The sequence below is a fragment of the Rattus rattus genome, chromosome 2 (assembly GCF_011064425.1).
Source record: "Rattus rattus isolate New Zealand chromosome 2, Rrattus_CSIRO_v1, whole genome shotgun sequence".
Classification (NCBI taxonomy): Eukaryota; Metazoa; Chordata; class Mammalia; order Rodentia; family Muridae; genus Rattus; species Rattus rattus.
In genome coordinates, this window is record NC_046155.1 from 32,752,995 (window position 1) to 32,757,573 (window position 4,579).

Consider the following 4,579-nt stretch of genomic DNA (forward strand, 5'->3'; position numbering starts at 1 on the left):
AGCTTTGATCCTCAGTGTCTTGGGCACACGGCGTCTTCAGCAATGGAGACTTAGTTTTCCACCTCTAGGAGGCAACCTAAGGTAACAAAAATGCCATGTAATGTTTTGGGAGTCTGGGGGCTTCCGGTATTGGGGGTTTTGTTGGATATTCCATGGGTTTTAGTGGAGCACTGTCAGCCCAGTTGGGAAAGTTTTATTATTTTATTTAAACTAGATCTATATCTATCTATGTTATCTGTCTGTCTGTCTGTCTGTCTACCTACCTATCTATCTACACACACACACACACACACACACACACACACACACACACACACACACACGGACTTGTGTGTATTAAGTGTAATTTTAGATTAAAGATAGTATGATTTTTTTTAATGGCTTTTTCCGAACTCCTTATCATTCTTTTATCTTTCTCCTTCCCTGTCTTTCTGTATGGACCTTCCTCCTTCCTCCCTCTTTAACTAAACCCACCCAGGTCTTTTTGTATTTCAATGGCTTCTGCACTTCCTTCAAGTTATGTCTGTGTTTGGATTACTTTACTCCATAGGATCCTTTCTAGTTCCACCCATTTACCTCCAGATGTCATCTTTTGTACAGCTGAATAGTACTCCATTGTGTGTATGGACCGCCTTTTCATTTCCCACTCATCAGTTGAAGGACGTTTAGGTTGTTGCTTCCATTTCCTGACTGTTGTGATGGACGCAGCTGAGCAAATATCTGTGGGATATGAAGTCAAGTCCTCTGGGCATATGCCAACAAGTAGTGTAGATTGCTTAAGTAGTAGAATACTTTTAGCTACATTTATTTTCAGAGTGGCCTTACCAGTTTGCAATATCACTAACACTAAATGGGGTTCCCTTTTCCTCATACCCTCCCTATAATTTGTTGTTAATAAAACGACGTTTGTTTTATTGTATACTAGGAGAACAATTCCTGGTCCCATTGGATTGGAGGACTTTTTCCCATCCTTTCATTTTAAAGTGGTGCCCATCTTTAAATCTGAGTTTCTGGTAGACAACAGATGGAGTTGGTATCTTGACCCATTCAGCAGGCCTATGTCTTTTGATTGAATAGCGAATGTCATTAATATTTAAAGTTATTGCTGATCACAGTCGTCGTAGTGTTGTTATTGTTGTTGCTGTCTGTATTCTAAGTGTTTGTCTGTGTTTCTATAGTTATAGCTTCTTTTCTTTTCACTATCTCCAAGTTCTGCTTACTTCTCTCTTCAGTCTGAAGTTTTGCTTTTAAGGTTTAATTAGGGCTGGTCTCTGGATACAAATTGCTTTAGCCTGTTTGGCTCATGGAAAGTTTTTCTTATGACTTTGACTATGGCAGACAGTTTAGCTAGGTATTATAGTCTAGGTTGGTAGTTGTAGCCTTTTAGAATTTGGGGTACATTTAGAAGCCAGTCTCTTCTTGCTTTTTAAAGTTTCTAGGAAGTCATCTGTGACTCCTGAGTTTTCCTTTATATATGATGTGTACTTTTTTTCCAAGCAGCTTTCAACACACTTCCTTGTTTTGTTCTGTGCACTTAGTGTTTTAGCTATAATATTCTATGAGAATTTTCTTTTCTGGTCTTTTTTTTTTTTTTTTTTCGGAGCTGGGGACCGAACCCAGGGCCTTGCGGTTGCTAGGCAAGCGCTCTACCACTGAGCTAAATCCCCAACCCCTTCTTTTCTGGTCTTATTTGGTGTATTGTCTGCTTCTTGTCTCTGTATGGGTGTGTGTTTCCTTAGTTTGTGGACATTTTCTCCTGTGATCTTAATGAAGATCTGGTCTGTGCCACTGACCTGGGATTCTTCTCCATCATCTATGGAGTCCTATGATTTGAAGGTTTGGCCCTTTCATGGTATCCTCCATGTTTCTTTCTTGATTTTTATTGTTTTTTAAATTTTTTCATATTCTTTGCTTGTTTGATCTATTTATACTTTATCCTTGAGTTCTGAACTTGCTCTATAGATCAGGCTGGCCTTGATTTCCTAGAAATCTGCCTGCCTCTGCCTCCCAAGTGCTGGGATTAAAAGTATGCACCACCACCACCTGGCTTTTTTTTTTTTTTTTAAAAAAATTTTTATTTTGGTTTTGACTTTTTTTGAGACAGGGTTTCTCTGTCCAGGAGCATGCTCTGGCCTGAACTCATACTCAGAAATCTGCCTGCTTCTGCCTCCTAAGTGCTAGGATTAAAGTAATGGACACCACACCAAACTTCGGTGCTGAGCATTTCTTCTCCTTCTTCTTCTTCTTCTCCTTCTTCTTCTCCTTCTTCTTCTCCTTCTTCTCCTTCTTCTCCTTCTTCTCCTCCTCCTCCTCCTCCTCCTTCATCCTCCTCCTCTTCCTCTTCCTCCTGCTATTTTAATTTTATTTATTTATTTATTCTTTTTTTAATGCAGGAATATGAGTGCTCTGTCTGCATGCGTATTTAAACACCAGAAGAGGGCATCAGATCCCTTTATAGATGGTTGTGAGCCACCATGTAGTTGCTGGGAATTGAATTCAGGACCTCTAGAAGAGCAGCCAGAGTTCTTCTGAGCCATCTTACCAGCCCTTAGCATTTATTCTTTTTTTTTTTTTTTTTTGTCTTACAAACTTTATTAGTCTAGAAAAGGGGGAACAAGAAGCTCTTGTCTCTTCAGTCCACTACAGTTTGCCCATGCCATTGATGGAATGGGTCACACAGTTGGGGAAAAGCCTTCATCTTGGGCCGGGCTCTGAGGCAAACCACATAGGCAGAGAGCAGGGGTAAGTTGTCTAGACAACCAAGGGCCAAGACTCGGTGGATCAGCAGCAGATCCAACAAATTATAATCAGCAAAGGAAATCTGGTCACCCATGATGAAAGCTTTGCCTCCCTGGTTCTGGGACAGCAGGGTCTCAAAGGCTTCAGATGCCCAGGCAGGGGCTTCACGTAGTCATCCTTACCATTCTCATAGTTGGAGTAGATGAGGGTGACATATTTGCAGTGGAGGAAGGTCCTCCACCCCATCACTCACCATAGCCACTGAGGTTGCCTCCCTCTGGTCTTTTCCATAAAGCCCAAAAGAGAGGCCCAGGTGCCTCAGGATGGCATTAGATTGGTAAAGGGTGAGGTCTCCATCTTCAAACTTGAGGAGCTGGCCATAAAGACAAGTGGGCTTGAGCAGGCCTTGCATCCGGATATCTATGGGAATCACCTCCTCCTTCCAGCTCTGGCCCTGATCAGCCAGCGGCATGCGCATGGCTTCACACCGTCCTTGAACTAGAAAGTAGACAATGGTGTATGGCATTGCCGCTTCGTTGACGGAGGTGTGGACCCAGAGCTGCACAGACAGTGAGGTATCTCAGACACGGGTGCCCCGAGCATTTATTCTTAATATTATTTGGTGCAGTCTCTTACTGAGTTCACTGAGTTGGTTCTTATTTGTTTTTATGTTCTTCAAACTCCTTGAGTTATTTGAGTTTATGATTGCTCTTTTAAGCTGTGTGTCCTGGGGTTCTTTTAGGTGATTTTCATTGGAGAATATTTTTATAAGACTGGTAGATTTGAAGGAGGGGGCTACTATCTATATCTATATCTATATCTATATATCTATATCTATATCTATATCTATATCTATATCTATATCTATATCTATATCTATATCTATATAGCAATGAGATCTTGTCACTTTTACTTCTTTTGTTAGCTCTGTGTCTGATATAAACACAGCTGGTGGGAACATAGCCCAGGATTTACCTGCTGCGTTGGACTGGAAGTTTGGTTTAGGTGGGTTGAAGGGCAGGTGGACACAGGAACTGGGTTTGCATTCAGGATGGGTGTTCTGGTCCAAGCTAGGAGTTGGCGATAGTGTCAGAAGGGGTGTCCTAACTAGGTCAGGGTACTAGATGTGGGGCTTGGGCCAGATCTGGGAGCTGGGGAAGGTACATGAAAAGGAAGAAGGGCCAGGTGGACTCACCCTGTGAGATCGTGCTACAACAGGTAAAGGACCTGGCTGGCAGAGAGCTTGGATATGGCCCTGAGAAAACCTGTAGGTTGTGGGTGGGTGGCCTGTGCCTGGCTTTTTACATCTGACAGACAAGAAAAAGTCTGTCAGAACCTGCCACTCTCTTATGCTGTAAGAAATAATTCTGCCTAAACCAGTCTACCAGAAATCAAACAAGCATGTGAGATGACTCTTGGATGACTTTAAACTATAGCTTGAGAAAGTATGCCCTGGTGAGTGAGAGCTTTAGTTGTATTTCTGCAAAAATCTTTACCAGTAGAGTCCAAAAGGCCAATCTGTCAGTAACCTAACTCAGATAAAGACATCCGAACAAGCTGGATGTGGTGGCTCAGCCTACAATACCAGCAGCTTGAGAGTCTGAGACGTGAAGATCACCATGAATCTAAAGGTTTTGAAGCCAGCCTGTACTACAATTTAGTCTCAAAACAGAGAAGGGGAGGGTAGGGGAGGAGAGAGAGACAGAGACAGAGACAGAGACAGAGAGAGAGAGAGACAGAGACAGAGAGACAGAGAGACAGACAGAGAGAGAGAGAGAAACAGAGACAAAGAGAGACAAAGAGAGAGAAACAGACAGAGAGACAGAGAGACAGAGAGAGA

General features: G+C 42.5%; 1 pseudogene; it reads right to left on the minus strand.

Annotated features, from left to right (window-relative positions):
- Positions 1-2,632: 2,632 nt before the first annotated feature.
- On the minus strand, positions 2,633-3,265 carry LOC116893052 (annotated as a pseudogene).
- Between the last annotated feature and the right edge of the window lie 1,314 nt (positions 3,266-4,579).